The following is a 14368-nucleotide window of genomic DNA, read 5'->3' as shown; positions in this document are numbered from 1 at the left end:
TTGAACCCATAAATCCAAAAGAAGCATCAGCCCAATTCAACGTTTGTGAGCTGGTAGGTCTTGGCGATGGCTCTTCAGCCTCCTTGCAAACAACACATGAGAAAAGGCAGAGATGGTCGGAGAGAGTTTTGTGCAACCTGAAAAACCATTCCTGATTCTAGGATCCGAGAGAAACAATTTATGCTCCTGGGCCCCAGTACCTTCGGCTGACCTTGCTGCTGAACGCTTATGGTGATTTTTGCGCTGCGGCACATTCCAAGTTCAAAGTAAGATGGATATATCTTAGCAACACATGCTGGAGAAAAATCAATTCCTATGATAAATGGTGTGATGCTTGTCCTGTCGTGGGGCTGCGTGGGCAGCCCTGCTGGAGCACAGCATATCCACTTCTGAAAGGCTACGGCTTCTGGGCATCGTAATGTGCTTGCTACCTTGGAATGCTTTAGGCCAAGCTCAGTGCACGCAGAAAGAAACGGTATCTGACCACTGAGCGGTCATGCCTACTATGGTCCAAATGTGTCCTCCCCAAAATTCATAGGTTGAAACCCTACCTGCAAAGTCGATGGTATTAGGTGGTGCGACTTAAGCCATGAGGGTGGAACACACGTGGGTGGGATTAGTGCCCTTATAAAACAGGCTCCGGAGAGACCCCAGCCTCCCCTACCATGTAAAGATACAGCCAGAGGGGGATCCCTGGGTGGCTCAGTGGCTTAGCACTGATCCTGGAGTCCTGGGATCAAGTCCCATATCAGGCTCCCTGCATGGAGCCTGCTTCTCCTTCTCTCTCTCTCTCTCTCTCTCCCCTCTCTCTCTCTCTCTCTCATAAATAAATAAAATCTTAAAAAAAAAAAAAGGTACAGCAAGAAGGTAGCAGCTAGGAAGCAGGAAAAGGACCCACACCCAACTACGCCGGCACCTTGATCTTGGACTTGCCAACCTCCAGAACTGTGAGAAATCAACTTCCGCTTCCATAAACCAGTCAGTCTGTGGTATTTTGTTACATCAGCCCAAGCAGATGAAGACAATATCTGCGGGGGCAGGGTGGGGGGTCGCCTTGGGTAGCTCAGTCGGTTAAGGGTCTGCCTTTGGCTCAGGTCATGACCTCGGGGTCCTGGGATGGAGCCTGCTTCTCACTCTCCCTCTCCCCCTGCTCAGGCTCTGGCTCTGTCTCTCTCAAATAAATAATCTTAAAAAAAAATTTTTTTTAATTAAAAAAAGACAACATCTGAGGGAACTTTTCAAGGAATAAGGTCCAAGGTATTGGGCATTGCCGAGGTGGATTTGGACTTGGAGAAATGGGATTTGAGCAGATGATACTCTAAGTTGAGAAGGCAGGAAAGGGGACCAAACATAGAGCACAGGCTATGTATTCCAAGAAGGAAGAGGGAGCATGGGATGAAAGATGGGTTGGGTTTGCTTTAGGAAAGGACTCTTCCAAAGAAAGGAATTGAAACTCAATTCGAATTCACGGAGTCAAAAAAGAAGGGAGTTCAGTGGCTCCCGTAACTGGAACATCCAGGGCTGCTGCCAGCCTCAAGTGTGACTGCTCACAAGCACTGAAGAGACCCTCCATCTGTCCTCTCCCCGCCTCTCAGCCGTACCCACCAGTGGGGGTTGGTTGTTCCCTCCACAGACCAATTCCTCCAGGTAGTCAAGGAAAAGCCACCAGCAGTGGCTGTCAGGTGGCAGGCTGTGCAGCTCTCATCTGGCGACTCAGGTGGGAGAACTGTCCTTTGCCTCTTGCCTGGAGCCACAGAACAATCTGATGGCCCTTGTGCGAGACACTTACTTGCCTCTCTCCCGCCAATCACCAGGTCCTTGTGCGCAGGGAGCAGTGATCAGCCAGGCCTGGTTACGTGCCCAGCCTACTGCCGCAGAATAGGGTCTGAACCTGGAAGAAAGAGATGGGCAGAGGGAAGACAAAAGTCACAGCTGGCACGGTCTGCTGCAGGGCCACCTCGTGGGGGCCTCAGGAGTGAGTGCTCTGTTGTTTAGACTACAGCAGGGACGATGACAGCTTTTAGGGTAAGAGGCTTGTGCAGAAATGAGACTTCGAAAGAGGATCCAGTGGCAGTGCCTGGGGAGGCCTGCAGTGGTTAGGCATGGAGGGTGGGGTCCCTCTGGCCCTGGGGGCTCATGTCTGAGTTTGCCCGCCCCCCCCTCCCGCCCCAGGGAGCCCCAGAACGGGTCCTTATCATGGTGGAAAACTACAAGTCTGATGTTGCAATGGACGAGCTGGTTTCCATTTGCCATAACGTGCACATTGCGCGGGTGTTGCGGAGACATGGCAAACATAGACATCATGGAGGAAAGGCATTGTGATGGGGCTTTTGTACCTTGAGCTGGTGACTTGGGACACAACAGGTTTGCTGGGAGAGGGAAGGCACCGTACCGGAAGGGGGTACCGGGGGGCACGTGACAGACATGGTTAGTTCTCTCTGGGGCCCTAGCAAGATTTTGTTGACAAGCTGCTCGTGTTGAGACTCGAAAGGGGACCGAGTGTTGGCCACACCAACAAGAATGAGAGGAAGGGACGTTGACTGGGTGGGGCCAGAGCAGCCTGGGAGGCCTAAATGGCAGGAGTGCTGGGAAGAGAACTCAGAGGGGCAGGCAAAGGCCCGCTCAGTCACCCGACTTGCCCACCACCACCCACCCCGGCCATGGGGCTTTGCTCTGAGGACAAGAGAGCACCATTGACAGATTCCACGCAAAGGAGGGGCTTTGAGTCTCTCTTTCCACGCAAAGGAGGGCAGCTTTCAGTTCAGAAAAACCACCGCGTGCATCCGTCAGAGGGAGGGGAGAGAGGCAAGGCTCCTGGAAGAGTCTGTTGAAGGCCTGAACCAGGGCAGTGGCCGCGAGGATGGAAATCTCTCCCATCTGTGAGCCCTGTTCACACACCTACCCTAGTAGGCATGGGAGTCAGGGTCACTGGTTGCCCTTTTCTGGTCTGAGCGGCCCCTGGATGATGATCCATGGAATGAGGAGAGCCTCCTTGAGGCCAAGACCAACGTTCTATGGTCTTTATCTTGATTCACGAACGTAGACTTTTTTTTGTTCTCTGCCTACTAGGGTAGTTTCATCCACTTTACACCTGCCATTTGGTGATTCTATCATCCCCATTGATGCTGGAGCGGCCAGTTGAGTGGCAGCATGTCGCCCTGTCACCTGCAGCATCCCCTGAGCTCCTCAAGAAAGCCCGGCCCTGCCTCTCCAGGCACACCTTTATCAGCTCGGTGAAGGGAGCGTGCTCTAGTTCTCTCAAGGAGCATAGTTGGGAAAAAAAAAAAAAAAGGAGCATAGTTGGGGATGGTTCCCTGGCATCAGCAAATCAATCCCTCCAACAGTCCCGGCCCCCTGCGCTCGGAGCCCCCCCTCAGGCAGCTCTGCTTTGCACCTGGCTAACTGGGCCACCACTCTGTCCCTGTCTCAGAGAGTGAGCTAGCGCACTGTCAGGACTGGCCCAGATGTCCTTCCAGGAGGGGCTTCCCCTTCAATAATTCCCCTTCCCACCCCATGTTCTTCCCAACCCCAGGTCAAACCTTCACGCTGTGTCCACACACAACCCCCAGGCCCGGCAGACACTTGGGGACTTAGTGCCCTGCCCTTCGCCCAGCAGGTGCAATGCTGCCTCTGGGCCCGAGGGCTTTGCTCCAGTTCTGGTCTAGAGCAAACTTGGGTGGGGCCGATCTCAGGGAGGCTGCAACTCTTGTGAGGCCGAGCTGCCTGAGGGCCTGGCAGGTTCCCACGGGTGTCCATACCACGGTCCAGGAGGGGACGCACCACAGCATATACGTCCCTTACCAAAAGGCATTTGCTCAGCAATTTCAAACTTAAGTACCTCAGAAGATTGCTCAAGGAAGCTTGAGGACTGGGGCTCAGTGGTTGAGCGTCAGCCTTCAGCTCAGTTCTCAGGATCGAGTCCCACATCGGGCTCCCCGTAGGAAGCCTGCTTCTCCCTCGGCCTGTGTCTCTGTCTCTCTCTATCTGGGTCTCTCATGAATAAATAAATAAAATCTTGGGGAAAAAAAACAAAAGACTGCTTGAGAATTTAGCCATGACTGATGAGCACCCCCCACGCCTCTGACCCTCCTCCTGCCGAGGACGCTCACAGACAGGGCTCCCTACCGCTGTTCCTGGCAGACTTGCCTGGAAAATGAGGGCCCGGCGTCTTGCTGAGAACACCAAGCGGCGGGCGTTGGGCCCTGTGGAGCCGGAGAGCCTCCTCAGTCATTTTAAAAGCTTGTTGTTTTTGAGGCCTCGAGCTCCAGAAATGAATTCAGCAAGAAAATGAAAAAAACCACAAGACAGTTACCCAGAGGGCAGCCCCCGCTAACGAGGCCCTCGGCTGAAACCAATTCGGACAGCCCAGCAACGTCTGGGCTCAGGGCCTTGGCTTTACCTCAGAGGCCTTTCTGCTCGCACGCGCTCGTGAGGCACAGACTGCGTTGGGAGCTTCTCGGCCTGAAAGAAGCCAAGGAAACTTGCTCCTTTCATTTAGGTGATCATCTCTGTGGTTTTGATTTCAACAGCTTAACATCTTCTGAAGATGCCTCAGGTCATCCTAGGCCTGCAAGATGGGTCTTTAGGAGACACTTTGGGTGACAACCTGGGAGGGGTGGGATAGGAAAATTCTAGAACCAGCTCCTGGTGCCTTGTTTACACTGGACACTTACCTCTTGAAACACCTCATCTCACAAACAGCCTTTATTTCTTCAAACCCAGGAGCGAAGAATTTGAAGCCCTGAAATGTTTGCCGTGCCCCACACCCCGCCCAAGGCACCCAAGGGTGCCCAAATCCGAAACATCCTCAGGAGAAAAAGGCTTGCCAGGTCCTGGGGAAGATTCCAGGTCTTACTTCCCAGCTGGCCTCGAGCACCTGAACAAGGGGAGGGGATGATAATGAAGGACATGCTCTCTCCCCAAATGCTTTGAGACCCCAGCTGGATCCCACCTCCTCTTTGAGACTTTCTGAAAGGCCAGCCCCATCCTCTAGGACTTCAGAATCCCTGCACACGTTAGCTGCCTGTCCTGACTTGGGGCACAGCCTTGCTCACTCTGATGCCTGGTGTCCACCCAAGCAGCGATCCGTAGACAAGGAACACGCCTTGGCCCTCAGGCCATGACACAGATGAGGTGGAGAATAACTTCATTCTGATAGTAAGTGAGAAAAGCCAAAGTCCAGAACTATGTGTGTGATAAGCTTTACTCATTGTACAAAACTGAAAGAAAATAAATTCATCTGTTTGCATGGAAATAAAATACCTCTGAGGGCACTTGGATGGCAGTGAACTAGGTGTCTGACTCTTGGATTTGGCGCAGGTCTGACCTCGGGTTTGTGAGATCAAGTCCCACATCAGGCTCTCCGCTCAGCAAGGAGTCAGCTTGGGATTCTCTCTCTCTCCCTCTGCATCTGTGTGCACCCTCTGCACCTCCTCCACTCTCTCTCTCTCTCTCAAAGAAAGAAAGAAATCTTACAAAAAAAAAAGAGAAAGAAAGAAAAAGAAAATATCTCTGTAAAGACACACAAGAAACAAATCATACCGTCCCCGAGGAAAGAAACTATGCTTTTGTGGCCTTTGAATTTTGAAAAGTAAGACTGTATTTGCTATTCAAAATGAAGTCATTCAAACACAATTTAAAATACACAAATATGTATAAGACCAATAGGTCTTTAAAACATTTCTATTCCCCAGGATTTCAAGGCAGACAAGGCAAGGTTGGCCCAAAAGAAGTATACTTGTGGGGGGAGTATTCTTCTCGAGACTGCAACATGGATCATGTTTCTTCGGGAGACCAGTGGAACCAGAGGCAGAAAAGAACAGTGTCGTACTGAGTAGGTGCTATTGAAACTCCTTAGACCTCCAGGAGCACTCCTGAGTTTACGAACTCACAGGAGTGTCACTGCAGTTTCTTACGGAAAATGCGGACAGGGACAAGCCTGACGGAAGGACAAACTAGTTTGGGGTCAAACTGAGGCAGCACACTTGGATGGAGAAGCCAGTTAGGATGAAGGTCAGAAGGAATTGGGTCAGAAATTCACAGAGGTCACAAAGAAGGGACAGGACACACACAGACCAGAGATGTGACCCAAGTCCCCTCCCGAGGGCATGGCAAACCCCAACACACAAGTTTGTTCGTAGGTTATCCGGGAAGGAAGCTTGCTTCTGAGTCTCGGGTTTCAGAGGCCCAGCGGGCAGCACCACCACCGGCTCATACCGAGCCTTTGTGTGATCGGGACTGTGGTCCCCCTTCCTCCAGACACCTTCCTTACACCTGCCAGAAAATTGTCCAATCTACGATGACTGCTCTTTGGAGGGCACCCCCTCGGGCTGCGGGATCCTGTTAAGGCCTGTGGCTGCGGAGGGCACCCTAAGGAGGGGCCGGGGAGGCTGCAGGGACGTGGCTGTGAATCCCCAGTGGAGGCCGGGTTGCCTATCTTCTGTAGAACCTTACTGGAACACACACTCACGCACACACACACACACTCACGCACATCTTGCCTTTACAGAAGAACAAAAGGCTGAATGACTAAATCCACAGGTCAAAAAAAAAATCATTTTGTGAAGAATTCTCTTCAGTAATAAGCTTTGTTGTTTAGGTTCAAAGTGTGATTTGCTATTTCTACATTTTACCGTGCCCTGCGACTTCATTTGCACCCCATTTGTCACGGTTCCAAACATTTTAGGGACCTGTGGCTGAAAGACTTGGAGTTGCAAGGGCAGAGGCCGTCCGCGTGCTAAGTACGATGTGCTTCGCGTAGAACGCGCTCTGCGTGTCAGCTTCCACTAGTGACAAGAGGTGACTAAGTGACCTAATATGGGTGACAGCTTTCTCCTCGGCATAGAGAGCTGGCTCTCAAATTCTGATCTGCATAAGAACAAGCAGAGGAGGATGTTAAAGTCATCTTCCCCCCTCCTTCCATCCCACCTACAGGCCCCATTCTGACTCAGTGGGTCCAGAGTTTTGTTAAATACCTGAGTGAGGACTCGGTTACGGTATGAATTTCATTCTCTTGTGTGAACCCAGAGGAGACCTGCCAAACAGGAACAGCAACTGTGATCTATTTTATTACCAGTGGCTCTTAGATACATAAGCAATAACCACATGGCTCCCTCGGGTACTTGAAGCAAATAAAGCAAAAGTCCGGGGGAGTCAAAATCGCCTTGACGTCTTCCTTCCATTGGATGCCAGATGAAGACATTGAGTTGTACTCAAGAGCTCTCTTAGCTGAGAGAAATATCACTAACGGGAATCCCAGCAAGCATAAGAGCACACAAAAGATGAGACTGACTCAAGAGGCAACAGATGGGGGGCTCCCCACTCACGGCCACCAAGGAGCCCACACTATTAAACACCTATATAGTGGGATATTTGTTTGCATGGCGTCAAGTTGTTCCAGAGCAGCTTTTTTCTTTTGCCCTCTCTCCTCCTCCACACTGTCCCCGCCCTGAAACACCTGCCCATGGGGAAAGGGACAGGAACTCAACAGGTGTCAAGTGAACCCAGCCCGCCTACCCTGCGATACAGGCGAGGCTGTTACCACTTAGCAAATATGGAAACAGAAGCCCAGAGATTGCAGGACTTGCTCCAGTTGCACAGGTAGGACAAATTGGTGCAAATTGGTGCAAATTCACACGCCACTGTGCTGGCATTCCAGGTCTTGGCTCACTACCCTGTGTGGCATCTGTGCCCGGATGCCACTCACAAAATAATGGTAATGAACACACTCAGTGACCGGGTGCTTTGTTTGCAGTTTCTTAATGCTCTCCTCTTCTACTCCCTTTCCTCAAATGTCATCTACTTCTCCTGGCTCTAGATTCTATCTCTAGATCGTCATCAATCGCCAAACTTACATTGTCAGCCCCGATCTCATCCCTGAGCTTCAGAGACGTATCCACTAGGCAACGTACGTGTGACTTATTGGTGTCTGCAATGGAATATGTCAAACACTTAACTGTTTATTTACAGCCCCCCCGCCACCTCCGTGTCTAACAAAACCTCCTTTCCTTCCCCAGGCTTCACCATTTCACTTACCAGCACAGCCTTCGGCCCAGTTGCTCAAGCCAAAACAATGAGCATCACCCTGAATTCCTTCACACCACCCCCACATGAGGTACATTAGCATCCTGAGATGTCACCTCCAAAATGTGACTAGAAATCGAACGACTGCCTGCTGTCTTCTCTTTCACCATCTGGTTATATGTATGCATCTTGAGCTGCTATTTCTTAGCTGCAGCGTTGCGGTCAAAGAAATTTGGGAGCCACTCACTGCCCATCAGGTTAAGGCCTCGGCCTACATCCTTGGTCTCCTCCTCCCTCATCTCCCCCTATTCGTTCCCTCAGTACCTGGAGTTCTGAGCTCTTGCCCACCTTGTTGCCTTAGTATTTGCTGTTGCTTCCCCCCACAACCCCCACCCCGGAACGTTTTTCTCCATACCTTTCCCACAGCTGTCTCAGTTTCAATGTATATCCTGAGAGGCTTCCCTTGACCACACTGTGAAAACTGTGTCCTATCCAGACTTATTTTTCTTTAATCAATACCTATCAGTTGACTTATTTATGATCAGTTTTTCCATGAGACTATAAGCTATGCGAGGACAAGAAATGATCGATGTAAGTCATGATTCCCTGCGCCCCACTTTCACCCAACTCAAGGAGCCCCACAGAAAGGTAATTAATGACTGGCTGTAGTGCTTCCGTATTCACAGTAGAAAGGTTGCAGGCTGTAGTAGGCAGACTCGTGTCCCCCAAAAAAGATAGGCTCGTTTCCTAACCCCTGGTAGCTGTGGGTGTAACCTCAGTCACAAATAGGGTTGTTGCAGACATAATTAGTTAAGATGAGGTCATACTGGACTGATAATGTCCCTCGATCCAATATGACCAATGCCTCTCTAAGAGGAGACTCAGGACACATGGAGGGAGAACACCATGTGACCACAGAACAGGGCCTGGAGCGGTGTGTCTACCAGCCGAGGGAGCCAACGATTGCCCCTGATTGCCAGCAGCACCGGAAGCTCAAAGAAGGGCATGGGGCCGATTCTCCCCTGAAGCCCGAAGAGAAGCCTCGATCTCAGACTTTTAGCCTCTGAACTAGAACTCTGGGAGAATGAATCTCTGTTGTTCTAAGCCACCTGGTTTGTGGTGGTTGTCTCTCGCCTGAGAAAAGTGAGGGGAGGATAATAATTTCTAAAATAAAATGTAGCTCTAAGTTCTGTGGATTTTATGAATAGTAATTAGTCAAGAGTGAAGTTGGCCCAGTATAGGATTTGGAGAACCTGGAGATGATTTCTAAGGCAGGTTTTCTTCCCCGAAGGTAAAAACTCTCACCCAAACTCTTAATATCTCGTCCAAACCAATGTTACCCCAACCCCTGAAGCAAAAAATAAGACATATTTAATTCTTCAAGCAATTAAATCGCTCATTAAACTTTTGCCACCTGACCTGAAAGAACAGAAAATCCTATTACAGTGATGTTAGAAGATGTTCTCATTGTTTAATAGCTGTAGTACTTTTAAAAAGTCAGGTACTGATAATGAAGTTACGTCGGCCTTTTAGGACATCTCTGAACATAAATTGCATTAGCTCGGAAGTCTCAGTTGGTTCATCAAGAGTAATGGAGTTATTATTGCCAGAAGCCATGATTCCACGGAAATGAAAATTGTATTTTTTCCAAATACTATAAATGATGATGCTTGGCAGCCCTGTACTCACTGAATCATACCTTTTCATCCGCATTTTTGAGATGGGTTTTAATGTAAGCAGCACTTTGAGGGGAAAAAAACTATCCAAATTTTAATTAAACAAGGCAGGCAAGTGTTGGATAGGAAATTGCTGATGGCCAAGGACTGCGTCACTCAGGTCCGGACTCCCTGCTTACCCTTGGTGAACCTGAGGCTACTCAGGTCTTCTGAGTTTTGGGAGCCGCATCTGCTGAAGTGCAAGAAGGGAAGAACTAGATCATTTCCCAGATACTTTCAAGCTCTAAAATACTGTTGTGTGTGGACCTTTTCTCATTCCTCCACAGTACATTTTTAGGCTCAGGATTTCATAGTTAAGCTCTCATCCTTTTTTGAGCCAATCACTGTCTGACTGACCTCGGTGGCTGTACCTGCTGACCAAGCCAGCCAGATGTTGTGGCTGGATGAAGATTTGTTGAAGCCGCCTCCGGTCACTGGTAGCCCACAGGCAATTGTGCAGTCTGATGATCACACAAGAAGACCCAGCCTGGGCAACAAGGGAGACGGAACAGTCCAAGCTCCATTTGCCAAGCCAAGCGCCCAGGAGTTTGCATCTGTCGGGGCAGCACCCTGTCCTCAGCCACACAAAGGCACCCACGAGGCTCGCAGAAGCCCTGGGCCACCTCCCTGGATTTCACAGTTTCTGTGAGAAGCTGCCAGACTCCCTTCTTGTTTCAGAGGAAGTAGTTACAGAATATAATCCTTATTGCTCAATTTATTACTGTTTATTAGCATTTATTCTTAAGAATGGTAAAGAGCCTACATGCACATGAACTAGAGAACTCTGAAACCAAACAGACTGGCTACAGAATTTCAAAATTCTAGTCATCCTTGTATCATACTACTATACACATGACAACCATCTAGGTTGCTAGTTGTTGAGTCACAGTGAGTTTCATGACTTGTTTTATAATCACATGATCTCAACTAGGGTCTATCTCAGTTTAACCCCTATTCAAGTTTCTGATTATTAGCTTGCTCTCACACCACGCAATTAGGAGGAGCTTGACGTTAGGATGACAAAGATAAAAGCATGCACCCCAGATTCAGCTCTTGTAATAACGGGAGACCTCTCCCGTGCCCCCCACCCCACCCCCCTGTCTGTTCCTGGGCCACTTGGGGCTCTAGGCTGCCTGACCCTGAAGATCCAGATCAGGAGATCCACTAGGTCCAAGCAACCGGCTGAGTGGCTTCATAAAATCTTTATGCAAGTGAGCTTTTATGACCCATCAAGAAATCAGTCTTTGTAAATATTACCTCCTTCATTGGTTGTCACTGGCCACGTTGCACTTGGCAACAATCTAATGAGCCTGGACTGAAGCCTCCATCCTGCCAATCTGGTCCTTCTTTTCTTAAATAGGCCCTAAGATGGATTTACTGTGAAAATAATAAAGTTTAAGCTTCAAGACTCATTGCTTGCATGGATCTTTGCCAAGACTCCTAATCACATTTGTGTGTAGGGAAAACACAGAATCAGCACAAAGTATGCAGCCAAATAAGTAAGTTAGAAAGGCTAAGGGCAAGATTTCCCGCTTTTACATGCTTAAATTACATTTACATTTTAAGACGTAAAATAGACATGGAAGATTTAAAAAAATGTCTTAAGTTGAACTTCTAGAGTTGTAAAATACAATATCTGAGATTATTTTTTAAAAGATACATTTAGGGACGCCTGGGTGGCTCAGTGGTTGAGCATCTGCCTCTGGCTCAGGGCGTGACCCTGGGGTCCTGGGATCAAGTCCCACATCGGGCCTCCCTGCAGGGAGTCTGCTTCTCCCTCTGCCTGTGTCTCTGCCTCTCTCATGAATAAATAAACTATTTAAAAAAAAAAGATACATTTAGGGGGCTCCCAGGTAGCTTCGGCTTAGGTCATGATCCCAGGGTCCTGGGATTGAGTCCCACACTGGGGCTTCTTCTTCTTCCTCTGGCACTCCCCTTGTTTGAACTTTCTCTCAAATAAAATTTTTTTAAAATCTTAAAAAGATACGCCTTGGGGCACCTGGATGGCACGGTTGATTAAGTGTACAACTCCTGCTCTTGACTCAGGTCATGATCTCAGAGTCATGGAATCAAGCCCCGTGTTGGGCTCCACACTCAGCATGGAGTCTGTTTTAGTTTCATTCTCCCTCTCCCCGTGCCCACCCTCTCTCTGAAATAAATCTTTAAAAAAAGAAGATATTGGGGAAAATGAACAGATTCAACTCTACAGGATATATTAACCTCAGAGAAGAGCAAGAGAACTACCCAAAGTGACATACACACACACACACAAAGCTGAAAAAAAAGAAAAGAGATTGAGTGAGCTGTGGGACAACTTCAAGTGACGTATATATAAATAGGAGACCAGAAGTGGGGAGGAGAAAAGAAAACATACATGAAGAAATAATGGTTGGAAATTTTCCAAATTTAATAAAAATTCAAAACATACTGACCCAAGAAGCTCAGGGAACCACAAACACTGAAACATATAAAACAATACCAAGGACTATCAGTCAACTGATTAAAACCAATTAAAGGAGAAAATCTTAAAAGTGGTCACAAATAAGGGTCCCTGGCTGGCTCAGTTGGAAGAGCATGACTTTTATCTTTTTTTAGAGAGGTAGTAGGGGGGATGGGCCGAGGGATATGAGGAGAATCTTAAGTAGGCTCTACACACAGCACGGAGCTGTGCTTGTGCAGGGCTTGATCTCACAACCCCGAGTTCATGACCTAAGACAACATCAAGTCAGATGCTTAACCGACTGAGCCACCCAGGCACTCCTCGAGTAATGTGACTCTTGATCTTGGGGTCATTATTGGTTCGATTCCCATATTGGGCGGAGAGATTACCTAAAAATAAATAAACTTAGGGGGGAAAAAGTGGTCACAAGAAGAAGGCCATGTAGAGGAACACGAAGAATGATAGCAGACCCATTTGCAATGACAAAGATGGGGTTAGAGTGTATTATGCTAAGCAAAATAAGTCAGTCAGGGAAAGACAAATACCATGTTATCTTTAGGCAGAGGAAAAATAGAATCAAGCAGAAATCTGGATCTACACAAAGACATAAAGAACACCATAAATTGTAAATATGTGGGTAAATATAAGAGACTTGTTTTTTCTTCTTCTTCAAAGTCTCTTTAAAACTATTCAAGCAAAAATAGTTACCACTGTATTGTGGTGACTTCAACAAATATAAATGTAGGACAAAAATAACATGAACTGGGACTAGGAATAATAAGAGTATTACAGGAAGGTTCTCACACTATAAATGAAGTGGTGTACTACTTTAGACTGTGATAAATGAAAATTCACACACAATAGGGGCGCCTGGGAGGAGGCTCAGTCAGTTAAGCATCTGCCTTCAGCTCAGGTCATGATCCTGGGCTCCTGGGATGGAGCCCTGCATCAGGGTCCCTGCTCAGCGTGAAGTCTGCTTCTCCCTCTCCCTCTGTCCATCCCCACCCTCATTCTGCTCATGCTCGCTCTTGCTTGCTCTCTCAAATTAAAAAAAGAAAAGTTTACACACAATAAACCCTAAAAACACTTAAAATCTGAAACAAAGTATTAGACCTAAGAAGCCAACAAAGAGCACAACTAGGATAATAAACAGGTATTCAAAAGAAGGCAGATAAAAAGTGGGATAAAACTCAGGATGATAGGAACACTTGGGTGGCTCAGCGGTTGGGCACCTGCCTTCGGCCCAGGGCGTGATCCTGGAGACCCAGGATTGAGTCCCACGTCCGGCTCCCTACATGGAGCCTGCTTCTCCCTCTGCCTGTGTGTCTCTCTGCCTTTCTCTTTCTCTGTGTGCCTCTCATGAATAAATAAAATCTTAAAAAAAAAAAAAAAAACTTCAAGATGATAGATTTTAACACATCAATACTCACATTCAATGTAACTGGTCTTAATATTACCAACTAAGGCATAGGTTGACATACTGGATTAAAAAAAAAAAAAGGCTAAACTGTATGTTGCCCATAAGATGCACACTTAAATATAAACACACCAACAAGTCTGAAGTAAAAGGATAGGAAAAGATAATACTACACTAATATGTGGGTTTTTTAAAGTTTTTAATCAGACTGCTAGTATTAACATAAGATTTTAAGCAAAGAATATTACCGGGAACAAAAAGGGTTACTAAAGATATAAATGTCAATTCAACAGTAGAATATAACAACAATCCTAAATACTTATGAATTCAAAATACATAAAGCAAAATCAGGAAGAACTAAAAGGAAAAACAGACAAAATCCACAATCCACCTGGGGATTTCAAGACCCCAACATTAAATGATAGCAACAATAGACAGAAAATCATTAAGGATATACAAACTTGAACACCACCATCAGAGAGCATGACGTGGCATTATAGATTATTTCACTCAACAAGAGCCAGAAGATACCTTCTTTTCAGGTGAGTGTGGGGCACTTATGAAGATGTACTGTGAGCCATAAAGCAACTCTTAGAAAATTTTTAAAAGGAAATCAAATCATACAAACTGTTTACTAATCAAAATGGAATTAAGTTATAAGAGAGCAACAATGCTCTTTGGGCACTAAATATCTGCCCAAATATTTCGACAGTAAAATAACACACACTGAAAGTAACCCAAGGCCAAAGACATGCTAAATGGAAAACTATGAAG

Source organism: Canis aureus, chromosome 5 (genome assembly GCF_053574225.1).
Source record: "Canis aureus isolate CA01 chromosome 5, VMU_Caureus_v.1.0, whole genome shotgun sequence".
NCBI lineage: Eukaryota > Metazoa > Chordata > Mammalia > Carnivora > Canidae > Canis > Canis aureus.
Note: the sequence above shows the minus strand (reverse complement) of the source record.